The following is a 21,629-nucleotide window of genomic DNA, read 5'->3' as shown; positions in this document are numbered from 1 at the left end:
TCTCCTCATTAATTTTGGAAATTAAATGGTTATGCTTATTAATGTGAGTTTTCACCATTCTCCAAGCCTTCAAAACAGCACTGAAAAAATGGCATTACATGAATCCATATTGGGAAAATGTGAATAATGCCAGTGTTCTTTTTTGGTGGGGGAGGGATTCTTCAAGGGCAAACCAAATTGTTCCTGTTCTATATGCATAGGCTGGGGAGAAGCAACTTATCAAAAAGGCAGGAAAGAAAACAGCAGGGTGACTATTATAGAACTTCAATTTAGGATTGTTGATTTCTTTGTGCTCAGCCTATTGTTCATGGTGGTGCATCGGAAAGTCACAAAAATCAGTGAGAGGGTTTTTGAAGACACACAGCATGAAGGCCCAATCTGCTGCCTTAATGCCTAATTCCTTGAGGCTGAGAAGGAGATTACTCTATATCTATATCTATATCTATCTATATATATATAGGATTTAGATGTATTTCAGGTTTGGATACCTTCTTTGAAGGATGTGGATATGACTAGATAATCGGCCTCAGTGTCTCTTCCTGACCACAGTAAATCTGTTTTCTCTTTCCATCAATGAGTCTAGAGAAAACATCAGAGGAATACCCTAGGTTTTATCTCAGCATTCACGTGTGCTGACACAGCATGAAAGAGGAGCATGCCAAGAAAGATGAGAAAAAAACAGTGGTGAAAAAGTTTCCCATGACTTGTGAACTCTTTCTTTCTCTCCTTATGTAATCGTTCGTGGTGTAATCCATAGCATTAAAAGTCAGGCTTTTTAGTTTCCGGCACTTCCTGCAGAAAGAGTTCATTGGCCTTACCTGGGGAAGGAATTACGCCGACAGGCAGTAGCCAGCAGTGACCTGAACGATTTCATCTTCCACGCTATCTGTCATCTCATATCCCAACCATTTGTCTCAGAGTCATCCTATTCCTTAAAGAAATGACTGCCATCTTCTGGTGGCCTTCAGTGTAGTTATGTGACTGTGATTAACATAGTCATTTTCTTTGCTATAGAGATTACTCTATTACCGTTTATATCATTTAAATATGCTTGTCTTAGGCTTCAGGAATAAAAATTCATATTTGGCCAACAAAATGGAGAACTGACTGCATGCTGACAGTTTTACCATTTTTTTCTTTTGATGTGTTCATATCAACCCATCTGTGTTGTAGGTATTGCAGTGGAATAAAAAATTACTTGATGATTCATTTCTAGAATCAGCACATCAGACAAATACTGTATATAGTCAAAACTATATGAGAAAAATTGTTTGAATTGCTCATAAAGTATAATAAACATGATTTTGTGTATACAATAATACATAGTAAAGAGAATATCACCAGTATATAGTGCCTGCAGTATGATTATATATAATGAAGTATGCAGATATAACATATAATTTTATAGTGTTTTTAATTATGTAAAAGAGGGCCATTTGGTTGAATATCCTAAGTTAAACGTAGTATAATATCTCTACTTTACAAACAAGATAATTAAAACTCAGATAATATATGCCCCAAGTCATATATTATAAGAAACAAAATTAAATTGTGTGCTCATATATTTATTCTGAGTGTAAACCTGGTGTTAAAGTTATGAGACTTTAAGGCTTGCAGAAAAGACCAAATTCATTGGAGTACAATACTTTTCAAAAAGATAAATCTCACTTCTGTACTGATATTTATTGTTTGATATTTGATATATTATCTTACTTCTGTACTGATATTTGTTGACTCATTTAGTGATTCCAAAATATTTCTTCCCTGTACCTGCTCCCTATCCTGACCTTGTCTATGTGAACAGATCCCATGTCTCAGCTCATTTCTTCTCTCTTTTACCAGGGAGAATTTAAATAACATACAATTTGTGTTAGAAAAAATTTCTTTAGTTCTCACACTGGTTATCTATCCATATTAATACACTGACATGTCTACTGCTCAAAAAAAATCTGTGAGACATTAACAATAAGTGTGACATTTAATAAAACGTGGTCTATCACTACTGAGCAAAGAACATTAGAAATACAACCTGTATCAAAGTTAAATTCATTAATATTATTATTGATACATACCAAGGTAACTATAGAATGTAGACAGTAATTTAATTATATGATTAAAGCAACTGTTGTTTGGCTTTTCCACTCTATGTGTGCATTAAAAAAAAAAAGATTCTAATCTTTAATTGAATTCCTCTCTGCAATGAATTGAATGTCAGTGTCTGCCCCCCACCCCCACCCCAAACACCCAAATTCATTTGTTGAAATCCTAACTCCCAGTGCAGTGCCATTAGGAGGTGGGGCCTTTGGGAAGTAATTAGGTCATAAGGGTGGAGCCCTCGTGAATGGGATTAGTGCCCTTATAAAAGGGACCCCAGAGAACTCTTTCAGTTTCTTTCCATTGTGGAAGAATACAACACAAAGAAGGCGGTCTGCAACCTGAAAGAGGACTCTTACCAGAACCAGACCATGATGGCACCCTGATCTTGGGCTTTGGCCTCCAGAACTGTGAGAAATAAATTTTTGTTACCACCCAGTCTATGGTACTTTGTTATAACAGCCCAAACTAAGACTCTCTCTAATTCATGTGGAAAGATATTTGGTTTTTACCTGCAGTGGCAAAGAATATTGTCTGACTTAGCTATAGAGGTCTTGATTTATAGATGAGCATGTGGCTGTCTGAAATTACAGCTTGCTATAATTAGGTGTGACCACTTGATGAAATTATGGCAACAGAATATAAGTGAAAATGGTGTTTACACTCAAGGAAGCATGTTCAACACAAAGGGAAGGTGTATGCCTTCTTCAAAACTTTTCCGCTTCTCATGTCTGTAATGCAAATGTGATGGCTGGAGTTGATCAGCATCTTGGGCAATTAGGTGGAATCTGTATGATGAGAATGACAGAAGAACAAAATAGAAGAAACCAGAGTCCCTAAGAATAATTAAGTCCCATTTACCTTCAGAGTTCATTTACTTCAGCAAGAAATAATTGTTTATCTTGTTTAGACCATTTCTACTTTGGGACTTCTGTCACTACTTAAACCTACTTTGCTCAAGGGTAAAATAAGCAAGAATTGAAAGTATTGCATATAACAAGCCCACCACAGATGGATAATCTTTGGGATATTGAATATTTTAAACTTCAGTAATTTTCAATCATGAGACTGTAAAGTTTCTTATATGGCACTTCTTACATTTCATAAAATTTTACGGATGTGAACTTACTTGATCCTTATGACAACGTGTAAAGGAAACAGGAAAAGTATTAATGACCTCATTTCAAGGATGAAGTAACTGTGACTCAGAAGAATTATCACATTCTCAAACTTACCAAGCAGGGTGGTAATATATTCAGGGCTAAAATCCAGGCCATCCTGGTCCAGAGATTTTCCTACCACAGTTCTTGAGTGGCAACTCATGCTTTCCCTGGCATTCAGTAATTATGAGAGGTTAATCAGGACTCCACGTTTTTGTCTTAGACACTTATGTTTGAATATATCACAACTGATAAAGGACGTTTATTCTTTTCAGAGGCACCTGACTGAAAGAGTCAAGTCTGGGAGTCCTGGGCGCTAACTCTGACTCTGTTCTAACTTAACTTCTTGTCTGTTAAAAGAAAGCGGTAGAGAAAAAATTACCTCTAAGGAATACATTCTCTCTAGGGGGGGCCATGCAGCACTGATACCTTCTGATTGGTTATGAGAGTCTAACCAACATGTAAACACCTCTTTGCTCCCTGCTTTTGGAGAAATTATAAAGAATCGAGAGAATGTTTATTAGTTTAAAAAAAGAAAATGCTTCCATTAGAAATTTGTGGCTACTCTATTGCAAGAATCCGTATCTGAGAATAAATATCACCAAAGCTTTGTATGAATTGGGAATGATTTCAGTTTCTGTTGGTTTCCATGACAGTAGGATTGCAATATTTAAAAAATAAAAATGCAGGATGCCCAAAGAAGTCTGAATTTCCGGTAAGCAAGGAATACTTTTTTAGTATCAGTCTGTCCCGTGCAATATTTGGGAAATTCTGAGAATTATTTGTTGTTTATCTGAAGTTCTCATTTAACTGGGTGCCTTGTATTTTATCTGGCAATTCTTTGTGGCAGATACTAGAAACTGGCTTGTTTACCACCTAGTCTTTTAGTGCCTCCTTTTAGTGCCTCCTTTTAGTGCCTCACTGTACTGTGGAAGCTGTAAAGCATTTTGCATGTGATTTAGGTATTGTCGATCTGTTGCACTTGTCCAAAACTTAAATTCAGAACTGGGTTACACAGTAAGAGAAGAAAGCGTGAAGCTCAGTTGCCTTGGTGCAGATCGTACAGAGGCAATGTTCTCTGGGAGCTAACAGATGTAAACAGAGCTTTCTAGTTTTGCAAGCTGCTTCCTGGTCATGGCAGGAGAAGCAGCTCTTGGGGGTGCCCAGTTAGAGCCTTGAGAATTATTTCTGGAAACTCAACCTAGAGTCTGTTTCCTCAGCCATTGCCTTGATCCGGGAATAAACGCCATCCGGCTTAATCTAGTTGGAATGGTTTCTTTTCTTCGTAACTGGACCATGACTGATATAGTTCTTAAATTATTTTAAATATTAAAGAGAAGGGGGAAAAGTGAGATGTTCTTCTCTGTTTTTAAGCTTATAAACAGCATCATAAAAATAAACATTTATTAAAGAAATAATACCACCACCCTAAGTAATCCTATATTTCAATTCATCAAAAAATCGTTTTTGTGTTCCTTCCAGTCCTAGTTCTTATGCAGACATCATTTTTCATATTGTAATCATAATGCAGATACAAGTTTACATTCTACTTTTCTCCCTTAACATTATTCCATAAATACTTTCTGTATTGTTACATGATTTCCATAATTATTTTAATGGCTATGTAACTAACAGTTCTTCTAGTTGATGTATCTTAATTCAATTATTCTCTTATTTTTGGATGTAAAGGTTTTTTTGTGTGTGCCATTATAAACAATTGTTTAGTTAAAGATAAATTCCAAGCAGTGGGATAACTAGGTCAAAGGCTGTGAACATTCTGTGTCTCTTAAAATGTTTTTCCAAATTGCTTTCCACCAGGGATGTGACAATTTTAAATGGGTGGCAGATTTCATTGGTGACTGAATTAAGGAAAGTCAGTGAAGCTAAACATCATCCAGAATGCATGTGACCCAGCTGTACACAACCCGCACACAAAAAAGGAGAAATGCCTGCAACATGTGGCCAAATAAACAACTAAAAATTGTATTAGCTTCATTTTTAATAGAATATGATTGTCTCTTGTTCTTTAATTGAAGGATATCTTACTTATTTTAAAGTTTAAAAGCGTGTCTTTGCATAAGGAGCCAGAAGCAGCTCCTCTGGCCTTCCATCTCATGTTCTCATTTTCCCAAACTTTGTCTCTTATTCAGCAAAGGGAGCAACCCATCAAGAATATGCTTCTTTTATTAATGCAAATTAATACCCAGTGCTTGTTATTTGGCTCAGAAATATTGGTGTTGGTGCCCCTGTGATGTACAGTTGGCTTCTTGTGAGGAGAAAAGAGATAGGAACTTTACTAATTTTTTAACTAAACTGTTCTTTAAATTTTCTTCCAAAGATTTTCAAATTTGGAGGGTTTTTTTTTCCCATTCACTAAATGTAATCTAGACTTATGACTGTCACATCCTCTTATCTTCCCACCAAAATTACCCCCAGCGTGGCTTTTTAGGTATTCAACTCTAATTAATTGGAAGTAGTTTCTGGGAGAGGATGCTTCATATAGAGGAACCTGGATAATTCCCATTGTAAGATGGTAATTTTGGTCCCATTTTGAACCATCAAAATAGAAAATGTTTTCAAGTGTCAGATCTCCTTGTGACATGTTGCGATCTTGGAAAATTTTGGGCAAAAGTGGCTACTTAATTATCAGGATGGTAGCCAACTAACTTTTCTCAGAGTTGACCAGCTTTTCTTATAGCGTTCTGACTTCATAAGGCAGGGAAATGGTAAATCTTTCTGTTAAGGGCCAGATGGTAAATATTTTCAGCTTTGCAGGCTGTACAATCTCTGTCCCAGTTATTTAACTCTGCCCTTGTAGCGTGAAAGCAGCAATAGAGAATATGTAAATGAATGGGTGTGACCGTGTTCCGATAAAAGTGTATTTACAGAATCAGGCTGTGGGCCCATTTGGCCAGCTGGTCTTACTTTAGCGACCCCTGACTTCAGGAATCTGGCTTTAGATGGCTTCCAGGAGTAATCCAACTTTGTTTCATAAGTCTCTTAGCACAAAGATTATCAACTTTACAATGAGAGAAAAAAAATTAATAAGAAAAAGAAATCTTGGCTTAAAATGAACTCTGATGACTTCTTAAAAAAATAAAGGTTGTGTATGAGATAATCCAGAAGTAATAAGAAAGGACACTGATACTTAGAAATAAACTTGGAAGAGCTATCCAGAATTTGAAAGAGCTTTGGAAAATGGATTCCCTCAAAAGAGTCCAACCAAAACTTAGGACAAGGATTGAAGTAGCTAACCAGTCTCAGGAATAATACCTGTGCCCTAGCCCTGTCATGGTATTGCCTCTCTCAGAGTCTGAGTCAATCTAAGGACAGAGTTATTGACTTTAGGACAGTGCTTTTTACTGACTAGAATGGACCAACATCCTTAGAGTTCTTGAGGCAGACAGATAACCCTGCCCATTCCAATCCGGAAACCTAGGGGACTGTGTTAAAGGTCGAGTCTCTGGAATGAGGAGGAATGGGGGTGGGGTGGGCATCCTTCCTAGTCATCTGTAGCTGCCAATCAGTGGGAGAGTCAGAACAACAGCTAGAAGTGCTTGTCAGGCCCTCGGTACATTGCTGATGTAGTGAACAATAATTTTTAATTTTTTACTTCAAGTTTAGTCAATAGGCTCTCTTTAGTAGTATATGCTTATTATTTATTCTGAGTTGGGACATGCTCAGCTATCCTACTTACAGTAAATATAGTCCACATAACGTTAGCTAACATTATTGTATATACCTGGAGGTACATGTAGTATTGAACATACATTTTTAAATTCTCACAGCAACTCTATTGAGTGGGGAATATTATTAGTCACATTTTATTAGCAAGGAAACAGAGGCACCACAAGTTTAGAGAGCCATCCTGATTTACCCACTGCACGTGGGCCATTACACACCTGTTTTTCTTGACTGTAAGGCTCTTAAACATGACACACTGTCTCTTTTGGTTAGGTAGGAAACAAGACCTTTTTCTTCTTCTTTTTTTTTTTTTTTTCCTATTACTTCAAGTAAGCAAGTGGACAGAAGTGAAAAATAGAACACCTCCTGTTATGTCAGAGATGTCTGGTCATCTTTAAAAATGGTCACTTAAAAATAGTAACCTTTGAAAATGAGAAACCTTCCTGCACATACAGGAATGCTGATCTGCCTGTACTTCTCCTGCCTGTTCACTAAGGAAGATGCACCCTCTTTGGTGAAAGCAAGCATCCCTCCAGTGGGTAGAACCCTGGAGAGGTAAAAAAACAAAGATGGCTCCACAGAGGATAATGGTTCTGTTTGTCCTGCCTGCAGCATCAATAGTGTGCATATTTATTCTCAGTCTGAGCAATATCTTTTGTTTTCTTCTCCTGCCATTAGACCCTCCAGTGGCTGATTTTCTTCTACTCCTTAGAATCACCTCGAGTCTCATCGTCTCTAGCTGTGCCTTGGTGTCTGTCCTTGTTCTCTAATACAATTAGAGATGTTAACTTTTCTTCTAATCAGAGTGACTTTTCTCTAAATTTCAGAGGTTGAAGTGAACACGGAGGTGAGGAAATCACTGAATGAACATGTCAAGCTGCCTGTTTCCTCTATGTTTCATGGGAACTTTTGGCAGTCCTGATTTCTGGGTTCTGGAATTCCATGAGTGACCAAAATATCAAAAACATTCAGGTGTCATTTATAGCTTGGCCAAATTTTAAATTTTGTCTGGTAAGGACATTGAAAAACAAAAACAAAAACAAATAATTGCCATCATAACCACTATCGTTTCACAAGAGAAAGAACATTTTAAACACCAGAAGTGGGCCGTAATCTCAGAAAAAGAACAATGCTTTAAATTGAATTCATTTTGTTTTTAAAAAAGCTCACTACATTGTCCTTGCATTTTTCATTTTGCTCTGACAGCTTATAACTTAATTTTGAGCTGGTCCAGGTCCAAGAGCTGGCGTTTGGGAACTGCTGGTATAATGGAAAGAATCTTATCTTGGAGTCAGACAGATCTGGCTTCAAATCCTGACTTCTCCATTTGACTTTGAGCGAGTCAGCCAATGGGTCTGAAGCTCTCCTAATGGGAGGAATTGGGAGACCCTCAGGACGTAGCTGTGCATCTGGTGAGGCCCTGTTCCTGATTCATGTCTACTCTTTGTCTTCCTTTTCTCCTTTATGTGTCGCAACCATTGAACAATAAGAAACAAAGGAAACTTACCATGAAAGCAATTTTGAATAGTTTTGTTTTTATTGATATAAGCATACGAGTTATTTGAATTGTAGCCATTCTATAAATTCACACATACCAATTAGTAAAAATTACTTGGGTGATTTCTAAATTATTTGAATAGTTGGCCAATAAACCAAAAGAAAATAAAACAAAGACAATCAAACATGTGGGTAAATCTGGTCCGTTTCTTGGACCTTGGACTAACACACCTCTGTTAACGCAAAGGCTACTTGGGTGTATCATCTGATAAGGGCTCTCGCTCTTTGACTGAACATTAGTCAGGTTGCTCTGAGCCCTCTTCTCTATTAGGTCTTACCCTTGGCCTGCCAGTCTAGTTCAGCAAGAATCCTGCCAAGCCAGTTTAGCAGAAGTCTACCTCTATCCTTGATACCAAACCAAGTTCCTCTTAATAACTTTCTATCTACACCTTCACCCTGCCCATTGGCTACAAATACCCAGCTGCCATTGGTGGTATTCAGAGTTACATTCAGTCTCCATCCCCCATTGCAGTAGTCTTGACCTCTACTGAGATGGTCTTGAATAAAGTCCCCCTTACCTGTTTAACTCCATGCAGTGCGATTTTTCTTTGATGTATCCCAAACCCACATGACGTTGGAAAGAGATCTACATAAGAAGACGTGGAGGGTCACATGAGGAATTAACCCCAGGAATAGTCAGTTCCAGGCTTTATAAATTAATTTTTTTTTTAATTTCAGGGATTGAAACTAGATAGAATTGTTCTAATTTGATCATTTGGGGGAAAAGAGAAGTCAATTTCTATCCCTATGAACTAATAATTTGGGAAGAAATTGGGCAAAAGAAGAATCACTCCTTTTTCACTCATGAAGTGTTTGTTAAATGCCTTACATTACCATAATTCTTTTTCTAGTGTTCAGAAGACTAGCAAGGCACGTTTCTTAAGTGCCTTCACTGGTGACAGGTTTGTTATAGGTAAAAATGCCAAAGGTTTTTTTCCAGCAAGTGTCAGCACTAATGTTGCTATTAGTAATTACCTCCCCACCAACACTTTGCTTCCAGAAAGGAATCCTGGGGGAAGGGGGAGAAAAAGTAGTTCAGAAAGTTTACTTTTCTCTACAGAGCTGCTTAAGAAACCAGTTGATTTGCATTGTACCTTTTTGTCCTGAAGTTACAATTTTTTTTCTCTGTAGTGGTTTGCAAGCCATTTCACAATATGGCCCACCTGCTGAGTACTCATGACTTTGATTCTCTTATATCAGTCTTCCACTATGTTGCTAACCTGACAGCGTCACTGAAAGGAAAAGAAAAGCTTTTTTTTTTCCTGTGAAAATCAGTGGCAGTTTCGATGCTAAGCTCCTCCAGTGCAGGATCTGTTCATAAGTATCTTTGTATTCTCTACAGCCGCAATTTGGGGCATAGTTAATGCACAATAAATATGTATTGAATTTATGTAACATCCATTTTTGAACTTTTCATCCAATTTTTTCCTCTGGCCTATGTTAGTTTTCTAGGGCTGCTGTAACAAGTTACTACAGACTGGGTGGCTTAAAACAACAGAAAATTATTTTCTCATAGTTCTGGAGGCTAGCTGTCCAAAATCAAGTTGTTGGTGGGGGCCATACTGTCTCAGAGAGTTCCTAGCTTCTGGTGCTTGCTGGCAATCCTTGTTATTCCTTGGCTTGCATCACGAGAGTCTCTCTGCCTCTGTCCTACTCCCCTATGTCTGTGTCAGATTCCTTCTTGGTAGGATACCAGTCATGTATTAAGGCCCACCCTTATTCAGTATGACTTCATCTTAACTTGATTATATCTGCAAAGAACCTATTTTCAAATAAGGTCACATTCAAAGGTCCTGGGTAGACATGAATTTGGGGGGTCACTATTTAACCCAGTATAAGGCATAAAGAATCCTTCACCCCAGAAGGGTAGTAGAATATGCCACCTCAAATATGCCACTTTAGCATAAGAATTGTTTTGAGCTGAGGCAACTGAGAAGAAGCAGATACAAGGAAAGCTCCCTGCCCTCCCCCTATTTGCCTAAATAAATTTTGTAGCATGTAAATGTGTCCCTCTTCTCCTGTCTACCAGAAAGGACAAAAGTTAATCCCCAGAAACAACTTTAGACCTTATCAGCCTGTAGAAGGCGCCAGAGGAATCTACATGACAAACTTTACTAACTAGGCTTTATCTCCTCCTAGTTTTCTCCCATAGATCTACCTTCTCACAGTTTGCCACCCTCGGAAGTCAAAAACTGCTTTCTTTTCTCTTATCATTTCTATGAATTTATTGTTCTTTGTTGAAGATGCTATGTATCAGCTGGAGTCGTAAGCCTTCACTTTTGAGTTACTCAGTTTTCCTGGGGTATCTCCCATGCATACATTAGATGTGCATATGAATGAACTTGCTTGTTTTTCTCTTGCTAACCTCTATTATTAAGTGGGTCTCAGCCAAGAATTTAGAAGAGTAGAGGGAAAATTATTTTTCCTCTTCTCCCCGTATCATTTTAGACTTTTATAGTTATCTCTGTAGCTCCAACACCTTAAGATAGCTCTTGGCTATTCAAGCTATTAAAATTTCCTTGTTTTTCTTTTAGCTCTGAGTTAAAACCTAATATCTCCTGATGCCCTTGACCATCACTTGTTTTGAAGGGCTACCCAGCTTTTCAGTTTTTTGCCCAGGGGAGCTGGCTTTTTGCTCCACACAGCTCAGCTAAAAACAGGGGACAGATTACAATAATCCCAAGAGCCTGCCTCCCTAGTGTAAATCCCTCAAGACTGTCCTTTTTCAATTAGGATGAATAATTTTCCTCCTCTGAATACTTCTCAGATCCTTGCCCTTTGAAGCCTGGAACCAGTGTAAATGCTAATTTGAAATTAACATACAATTCATTTTTTGCTCACCTCCCCTGGTTTACTTCCAGCTTCTCAACTTGGCCTCTCACAAACACCTTAGGCACTGATTTACTTCCTTTTTAAAAAGCCCATGACTATTTTTCTCCAGGTAATGTTGGAATCTATTTAAATTTTCTCTGTCTCTTGTGTGTATGAGGGGGTGGGGGGCTGGGCAGTGTACACGTATGCAGGTGTATGTGCAAAGAAGAGGCATTGGACTAATGTCCTGTAATGTCCTGTCTAGCTCAGGTACCTATGAGAGCAATATAAAGTTTCATCTGGAAGTAAACAGCCACTTCTTATTTATTACTAAATTTCAGAAGTTTCTGACAGTGCTCACTCCTCAGAAGCAAGTGATTGAAAAGACACTTGAATAGGTATTCCCACAAGACACTACCTCAAAGACCATCCCTTTTGCCTGGGAGGATTATATTTTTTGCGAGTCATTGTGACTGTTTTCATTTTCGCATGGTATCCTATAGCTTTTCTCTGATTAAGTGACATCTTTTTGGACTGTTGCATACATGTTGAAAGGTTATGTCCTGCTGTTCCTGTGGGTCACAGCTAAGCAATGCCACCTGAAGGCATGCCTCCTATGACCTCTCGAATGGCTTCATCGCATGGACGCTTCCTTTAGCTTATCATACTTAATTAGGGTTCACTGCTGTTTGGGCCTTTTATTTCTCTCCCTCATTCTCTTTCTTCTTCTCAAATATTTATTGAGCTTCTATTCTTTACCAGGGTTGGGGCTAGAACCCTTGAAAAAAATTTAAACAAGTCATAGGGTTTTCCTTGAGACACTAAATATGCAAATGGGCAATGGATTACCTGTATATAACAGTGGAACTCTGACCCATCGTCTTCTGCAGCAACCAGCCTGGAAAGTCAAACCAACACTTCTGCAGCAATCAGGCAGGAACAGTCAGGACTTGGTCTATGAGTGCCAGCTTCTCTGTTTTTTTGTCCCTGCTTCCAACTCAGGACCAATGAGAGAGAGAAAGCCAAATATGCTCCCTAAAGCAATCACGTAAGATATCTTGCTTCCAGTTAGCTCCTGCTTCCCCGTGTCAACAAACCTCCAGCCACAGCGGACTTGGAGGCTTCCTTCTTTGCACTGTAAAATTTTCCACTCCCTTGTCTGCCTTTGAGTTTCTGTCAAGCGCAAGTGATGGTGACTGACTCCCTTGTTACAGAAAGTTCTGAATAAGTGGGCCTGTTTGTTCTCATTTGGATGGTCTTTGTTTATTTCCACAGTTCTCCTGGAGGTTTCACTGAGATCCACTCTGCACAGCCTGTCACTTAGACGTGTGATACTCAACGGAGGCCCCTGTGTTTTGGTGCTTGAGGCTTGTTGAATCCCTGCCCCTGGGGTAAGTCAGAACTAGGCCTAAACTGGGCTCTTTTTGTATAACTTGGCTATTTATTCTCAGTTTGGTACCAGGGTTTTGTTATTGGTGCCCGTTTGTTTGGCATCCTTGGTGGAATCAAGCCATTCCTTTTCATCCTCTTTTGTTCTCTTTGTGCTTCCATTTTTTGTTGTGCGTCTAAAAGTGTTGTAATCAGAAGGAGACTCACCAAACAGATCATAGTCATAGAGCGTTACCGGGTATAATAAGCCTGTTGTTCAAAAGCCAGCTTCACCGACCATTGAGTTTATGGTTTCTCATCAAGCTAGTATCCATTTGGAAAAATGTTGGTGTGTGTCAGCAACGAAACTAGATAAGGTTCTCCTTCCGTCTTTAATTTCTGATTTGAGAGCTTGGCTTTGAAAGTTCTGAGAGTTTTCTGCCTGTTGGAGGTGCAGACTGTCCGGTCTGTGGTTGGAGGCAGATAAGTATTAGTTGAGGCCCAAGGCATGAGGTGCACAATCATCACTTTTTAGCGACCATTGCTATGGGGTTGTCTAAGACTAAATCGTCTTGTTTTGTTGGAAACATTTCCGCTTCTTTTCGGTGCTCTCAAGTCTTGTACCTATTTTTCTAATGGCATAATCACTGAAGATGATTTGGCTTTCAGTGGCCACTCTGGGGGAACATTTGACTTGAACACAATTGTTCATTTGATATTTATGCCACCAACTTTTATGACCCAGAGAGAGCCACAGCCACACACCCCCACCTCATCCCTCTCCAGAAGACCCTCCAAGACCAGCAGGTAAGTCTGGCCCAAGGTCCTATGAAGTCATTGCTTTTGCCCTGGGTCCTGGTGCACACGAGACCTTGTATGTACCCTCCAAGAGTGGAGTCTCTGTTTCCCCCAGTCCTGTGGAACTCCTGCAATCAAGCTCCACTGGCCTTCAAAGCCAAATGCTCTGGGGGTTCCTCCTCCAGACCCTCAGGCTGGGGGACCTGACATGGGGCTCAGAACTCTCACTCCTGTGGGAGAACTTGTGCGATATAATTATTCTTCAGTTTGTGGGTTGCCCACCAGGGCGTCTGGGATTTTATTATATCACAAGTGTGCCCCTCCTGCTTTCTTGCTGGGTTTCTTCTTTATGTCTTTGGATGTGGAATATATTTTTTCTTAGCTTCCAGTCTTTTTTATAGATGGTTGTGCGGCGGTTAGTTGTGATTTTGGTGTTCTCATGAGAGGAGGTGAGCTCAAGGTCCTTCTACTCCGCCATCTTGTCTCCAATCTCCAATTGTTCATTTGAGAGACACCTTAGAAAGAAAGAGAATAATATTTTTCAGGCCCATTGGGCAGCATTTTTATTGGTAGCAGAGGCCTCCAAATAAAATTCTCATCAACGGTTTCTTTACTAGAAGATTTTTTTGCCAATGCTAACGAGCAATTTGACAAACTCATATAACAAAACATAAGACTCATTTCCCAGGTAAATCCTCCCCATCCTTGTCCTCCAGTTGCCTCCCACTAACCAAATGTTCTTCCTTTTTCCCTTCTGATCTCTCCTTTTATACCTCTTTTGACTCCTCCCTTTCTTGCTCTTGTCCAAATCACCTAATTCTTTTAAGAATCCAAACTCCAATTTCCTCTAAAATCCATCCCTCCCATGAGTCAAGTGTGTAAGCAACTGTAGAATTTAAACTTTGGAACCAAATTAAATCAAGAGCTATAACTAGGATTTCCCTAAACCCAGAGAGACCAGCAAATATTCATAGAAGAATTTAAAATTCCTTGGGGTGCATTAGACCCATGGTTACCTGATCTGTATTAAGTTGTACACATGTTGGTTGAAACCTCAGTTGCTAAATTCTGAGTTGCAAAAGGTGATTGGACTGACCCAGAAAGGCAACTATAAGGATCCTTCCTTCCACAGTAAACCTGAGAGTCAAATAATGTACCCCCCTGCAATAGAGCAGTCCCCTAAAAGTCATACCCAAAATATTTCCAATAAAAATCAGTTGAAGATCTGTTGCATAATAATGTGAATGTAGTTAACACTACTAAACTGAACACTTAAAAATGATAAGGAGATTAAGTTTTATGTTATGTGTTTCTTAACCACAATTTAAAATTAAAAAAACATTTTTAAACATTTTAAAATTTGGTTGAACCATAGTTTAATCATGCAAACAGAAAAGTAATAAAATAATAAGAGATTTTTAGGAAGATTAGAAAATCCTTCCAAAATTATTTGGGAGTTAAAGAAGGGGCAGTCCTTTCCTCTCATTTTGACAATGGAGTTAAACATGAAATTGGAGATCTAATTCAAAGATGAAATTGGAATGGTAAATAGTTCCTTCACCTGAATTACACCTGACAGATCATTTTGAAAGGGCTTTAGAACCAAAACCAAGATGAAACCCCAAATAACCTTAAGGTCCTATAGATCAAATAGGTGGCACACTTCCCAACTAACCACCTATTGACAAGGACACTTGTAGATATTTATAAATTGAAATGACACTGGAAAAAAAGGCAGTCCCATCTAACCAAAGAAAAACCAAGGCAAAGAAAAATTCTTTAGTTCGGATGAATGAGGGATGCTTCAGGGAAGGAAAAAGAGCTCAATATTTTCCTTAAGTTTAAACGTTCAGGGTGAATTAAATATAAATATAGCTGGTCAACCTCATCAATTACTGGTAGACACAGACAATCCTCTTTCTGCATTAGGCTTTGCCATATTTGCTCAACCTCTTCCCAAGAGTAAACACACCACTCAGATGGTAGGTATTTCAAATAATCACAGATGTTCCCTGTCTCCCAGCCCTTAACTGTAACCCTTGGGCCCTTAACCAAAAACATTCCTTCCTGTTCTGTGATACCACCCCTGCAAACTTAATAGGGAAGGATTTACTTTGCAAATGAGACTGTAATATGAAATACACACCAGAAGGACTATTTCCTGAGGATACCCTTATTTGTAATCAAGTTGTGTCTCCTTTGTCTTCTCCATTATGTTTGATACGTGGCCCAGTTAAAGGTCTTTACATCATACCTGACACTATGAGCTAAAATTTCAGCTGACATAGGAAAAATAATAGAAGCAGAACCTAGCAAAATTCAGATGGATCCTACCAAACCATTATCCAAACTTCCCCAGTATCTCTTGAAGCCAGAAGCAAAAGAAGGGATCAAACCTATAGTTAAGAGCTTTGTATACAGAGGTCTTATACAACGCAATAGCCTTTGTAACACTTCTGTCCTGCCAGTAAAGAGAGTAGACAGAGGAAGATACCAATTTGTTCAGACCTTAGCGCCATCAGCAAAATTGTTATCCTTTGGTTCCGGATAGTACCTAATGTAAATACCATCCTGTCATTAACTCTGCCTGAAGCCACTTGCTTTACTGTATTGGATCGTTGCTCCGTCTTTTTCAGTGTGGCTTTAGAACAGAATAGGCAATATCTTGTTGCCATTACCTGAATAAGACAACAATACACCTGGACAATCACACCACAGGGTTTTTTCCTCACATCAATACTTAAAGATTAAATTTCCCTTGTGATTCAATTGTGAAAAATATGTGGATGATCTCCTACTTTGTTCAGAGAACAAGGAAACTCATAAAAAAGTGTTCAGTTTACATTCTCTCAGCCTTAGCAGAAAAGGGACATACAGTTTCAAAAGACAACTTTTGCTAAAATATGGTTCATTATTTAGGGTATGACCTACATAAATGAGGGAAAAGCACTCTCTCTGGATAGACTAAAAACAATCTAGACTTATCCTAGACACTTCAAAAAATAACTATTAAGAGAATCTCTAAGTTTAACTGGATACTATAGTCAATGGGTGCCAAATTTTACCGAAATTGCGATGCCTTTTTAGGAGTTGGCTGAGCCTACGGTACGAAACTCTCTCTTCAGAGAGCCCAAGCATTAACAGGCCTTCCATAAGCTGAAGAGGGCTCTTCAGCAACCTTACTTCGACACCACTAACTACACAAAACCCTTCTGTCTATTTGTGCCATCCGGACAAGATTTTGCCGTTGTAACTCAATTTCAGGGGAACCACCAAAAACTATTTGCTTACTATAACCTTACTCCTGATATGACAGCTGTTGCCGTAAAACTTGTTGGTGCTTCTGTTGAACTAGATCTGGGTTCCCTGCTTGACCTCATGGCTTCTCACGCAGTATAGATATTACTGCTGGCGGAGAACACACAACACTTTTCAGCCAGCCAGTTAACTTTTTATGAAATTCTTTCACTCTCCCTCTCACATTATTATTCTCCATTGCAATACTCTGAATCCTCCCACTCCCCCATTCTTGCTGGAAGGGGAGCCTCATGATCGTCACTGTACTCTGCCCGGGTTTCCTGGAGACTCCCGTTGAGAACTCTGACCTGATTATTTATTGATGGATCATACCTCAAAACAGAAGCTGAAGGTTATCAAACAGGATATGATATCACTAATTTAAGCTCCCCTTTAGAATACAGTCCTCTTTCATAGGTAGATATAGTCCTCTACCGTATGTAAAATAAGCCTAAATGGAGAACTTACTGCACTTACTAGACCTTGTCAATTAACCAAAGACCAGAGAGTAAACATATATACATCTAGCAGATATACATATATACATATAGCAGATATGCTTTTGACATAGTAATGGCTTTGGTGTGCTTTGGAAACAAAAGGAGACTCTCACTTCTGCTAGAACCCCCATTAGAAATGAAAAGCAAGTTAAGGAACTTTCAGACACACTCCTACTTTCCTAGAGAGATGGCTACTATAAAAGTTGAGGCTTATGCAAAAAGACATAGTATGGAAACTAAAGGAAATGCTCTAGCAGATCAGTATGTCAAACAAGCAGGTTATTTTCCTGTCTAATCCCTGAAAGGATAAGTCCTGGAGGGATTCAAAGAGACCATTATAAATTACCAACATTTAGCCCCTGGTTTGTAAAGGGAAGAATGGGAAAAATCTGGTTGCACGCTTCCCTCAGATGCCGAAACTATTCATTGGCCTGAAACTATTCGTCATTGTACAGACAGATTGGTTACTATCTTAAATCAACGTTGGTGGGGAAATTTAAAAAACACAGCTGAGGTTATTTTGGGGTCATATGCCACATGTTAACAACATAATGCTGGAAAAATTATAAAGGTAGGACATGGCCAGAAACCAAAGCCTCAAGGGCTTTTTGAACACCCTCAAATGCACTTTATCCTGCTTCCACCTCTATGGGATTTGACTATGTTTTAGTTATTGCACATCTATTTTCAGAACAGGTTGGAGCATTTCCTTGCTGAAAAACTATAGCCCCTACAGTTGCTAAAAATCTGCTTGATTTTATGTTTCCAGCCTGTAGCATATCAACTTTTATGTCAGTGGCCAAGGCACACACTATGTGGGAAAAAAAAAAAAAAAAGAACTCTGTAAAGTGTTACCCCTTTCTCAAAACCTTTACTGTCCTTACCACATATAATCTTCTGGAAAGGTTAAAAGAACAAAAGGCTTCCTTAAATTAAAATTAGGAGAAACTTTAGAAACCCTTGAGCTCCCTTGGCCAAAGTATTCTCATTAGTTCTTATGGTCATACGGTCCACTCCCTGAGGGACACATTGTTAACTGGAAGTCTCATGCATTTAGTGATTTCATCTTCAGTACTAAACTCTTCCCTGCTGCGTGCAGATAGGACAAAATATTGCAAGGGGCTCAGGTACTATACCCATTCCCTATCACCAACAGATGAAAGCCACCTTCCTACAACATCTTCCCAAAGAGCCTCTGTATGATATTCAACCAGGAGGTTTCATACATTGGAAGAGATATCAAAGAAAAACTGCCCTTGAACCTCCCTGGAAGTAACCTTATCTGGTAGTTTTAACAATAAACACAGCAGTGAACCTCCAGGGAGTCAATCTTTGCGCTCACATTTCACAACTAAAGAGGCAATTCAAAATTCCACATAATTGGAAGACTACTCGAATAGGGGACCTCAAACTGAGGATTCTCAGAAATCCTTCAGAACAGCTCTATTTTCAGAAGTAGGCACTAGCTCAAGAACTTTAAAACAAACAGATGACCTCAGATAATGTATAGATTCCCCCAAGACGTTGGACCAAAACACCTGCCTAATTCTTGCTTTGTTTTTGATTTGCTTGTGTATATTCACTCTTTTTCTCAGTTTCTAAAGATCACTGTTTTTTGACTACCTGCAGCTCTTTTTCTTTTTTTATTCCTTCATAATAATAGTTGTTAGTCAGTGTATACTCTAATGCTATTCTTAGATTATCCTAAATGCTATCCACTCCCCTCAATCTCTCTGATTGCTAGAAATGCCAGCTATTACCAGATCCCTATCATAAAAACCTCTGGGCAATTCTGGTCTCATCAAATGAGACCATAGGGAATTACAGCTGGTGATATTTCCACTTGCATCTACATGAACAGATGACCTTAAAAAAAATCAACCTGTGACTTTGCTAGTGTCCTTTTTTTCCAGGAAAAGGACCAATTATTATAATCTCTTGATCAGATCCTAGATAATTCTAAATTTTAATTCAACAACCTTTGAAGGGCAATGACCAAACACTTATTATTTGGAAAAGAATAATAGAGATCCAAATATGTAACCAGATAATGTAATGGCTTGGTTCCAACTTTATGTCATAAATGACTCCTTTTTCCCTGGATCTCCACGTGCCCCTGTAGGATACTACTTCCTTTGTAGCCGACACACTGGTCCTGTTTGCTTCACATTAACATCTCATTTACCTCAGGAAAGGTATTCTGAGAATTTTCTGTACATAGAGAACTTAATTCTCTAAGTCACCAAGGCTGGAGAGAAGATATATTATTATTACAAATCTATAAATAATAAAATCTTATATTATTTACAATTCCATAAATCAGATGTGAGTTCCTAAATGACGGTACTCGTAATTATTCAAATACTCTACCTGGAAGAATTACTGACTCATTGTTTATGCAAACAGAGCAGTATTCACAGTAGTGGAAACCAGACAAATAGACCAATAGTCAGATGTTATTAACAACACCACCTCTGCCTTAAATGGAAAACAGATCAGTTGGCATGCGTAGTGATGCACGTTTCTATTACTGTTTCTTGTTGGCTAGTTCTGGTGGCATCTGTGACACTGCTAATATTTCTTGCTATATTTGGATCAATGAAATGGGTACAAGGAAGGTAAAACAGGCTTAAGGAAAAAGCCTTAAGGAAACATCTTGGCTCTCTAAGGCTGATCTTCATAGCGTATAGGATTTATTCTCCTGACCTTGGTTAGGCAACTAGGGTTCCTGATTCTGAATCATCTTACAGGGACTATTCATTATTCTTGTTTTTGTCATAGTGGTTATGATGCTGGTTTGTTGTAATTTATCCAGAGTCTTAAATGCTTCTGTACAGCCTACTCATATGATTGTCATGATGATATAACAACAAAAAGGTAAAGAGATTTTGTAATACTGTTGACCCATGGAGACAACTGAAGAATCCTCAGGCAGTGAAGGTAAAGATCTTGATATCTGCCTTTCCTGAATTGGTCAACTTTCTGCAAGAGAGTCAGTGATAAAATGGGGAGACTGAGAGACTGATACACAAACGAACAGTGATCAGACTACATATGACGAAAGATGTCTGGCCCACGGTCTGTAACCATCAGCCAAGAATGGTCAGGACTTAGCCTATGAGTGCCAGCGTCCCTATGTTTTGCCTCTGTTTCCAAATCAGGACCAACCAGAAAGCCAAACATGTTCTCCAAGCTCATCACATAAGATGCACCGCTTCTGTTTTGCCCACCTCTGCTTCCTCATGCCAACAAGTTCCAATCAGAGCCTACCTGAACCTTTCCATTTTTGGCATCATAAAGCTTTCCCTCTTCCCTTGCCTGCATTTGAGTTTCTACCAAATACAAGTGATGGCTGCTGACTCCCTTGCTCTAGCGAGCTCTGAATGGATATAACCTTTGCTTTTTTTTTCATTTGGATGGAATTGTTTATTTCCACAGCTCCTCAAGGAACTCACAGCCTTGTGGGGAGAGACAGTATTAAACGTATAATTATCATACACTAATATATGCAAAGCCATCTAATGCAGAAAAAAGGGAGTGATAGATATTTCCTTTTTTTCCTTGAGTGGCTTATTTTATTGTATCACTTTGCTTCACTTTTGGTGAAGAAAGTTGGAGTAGCCTGAGGATTCTTTGGGAGACTTGTGTTCAGTTGTAGCTGAGGAAACCAAGGAATGTAGATGGCGTTCAATCATCATTAGATGGAGCTGCTGCTTCTGGAGCACAGCCCCTGATACTCTTTAGCCTACATCTACAAAGCAGTAAAGAACATTATAGCCACCAGGATGTCTATCACCACATGACACTGAAGTTGCTTGTAGAGAGAGTACTCCTTGCCAGCCCCTGGCTGATTATAGAGCGTGATCTGTGACTGGAGGCCGAGCTCGAGGAGGAACTGTGCAGTTAGGATGTTGTACGGTTATGATGCTACTTAGGAGCGTCATTGGCAGGGCTGCAATGGAAGGAGAACCTTCTGAGGGAGAGGCTTTTCTGCGAACGTACTCTTCCTAAGTCCAGTCCCATGGCGAGCACATGATCTTGCTACTATAGTGTTTTTGTGATGGTTGGGCACTGCTGAAGAAATCCTGGCTGCCTCAGAAGAGAAAACATACAGATTTTGGCTTGTCATTCCTCCTGCAAATTGAAGCTTTCTGGAATAAGCACATCCATCAGTCTGTGCGAAGCCAATGGCCTTCTCCTGCCATATGTGTCTTATGATAGTTATTGCTTGTCCTCTCTAGGTGCCAAGAACAAACTGAGTGAAAAATTAGGAGAGTAAACATGTCAGTGGCTGGGGAGTTTCCACCAAATGTTCTGGCTGCCATGCAAGAAAGGCATGAAGGCTTGATGACCTTTTTTT

At 39.0% G+C, this 21,629-nt stretch overlaps 1 long non-coding RNA gene across 1 annotated transcript in view; it reads left to right on the top strand.

Annotated features, from left to right (window-relative positions):
- LOC137204946 (uncharacterized) overlaps positions 1–21,629 on the top strand; it is a 403,669-nt gene that overhangs the window by 124,984 nt on the left and 257,056 nt on the right. The window contains exon 4 of the long non-coding RNA XR_010933920.1: positions 12,582–12,697. This is a non-coding gene — a long non-coding RNA (uncharacterized lncRNA). The remainder of the gene's footprint in view (positions 1–12,581; positions 12,698–21,629) is intronic.

This window comes from Pseudorca crassidens, chromosome 13 (assembly GCF_039906515.1).
Source record: "Pseudorca crassidens isolate mPseCra1 chromosome 13, mPseCra1.hap1, whole genome shotgun sequence".
In the NCBI taxonomy this organism is placed as follows: domain Eukaryota; kingdom Metazoa; phylum Chordata; class Mammalia; order Artiodactyla; family Delphinidae; genus Pseudorca; species Pseudorca crassidens.
The sequence above is the reverse complement of the archived record's forward strand: the minus strand, read 5'-3'. Positions and strand labels throughout refer to the sequence as shown.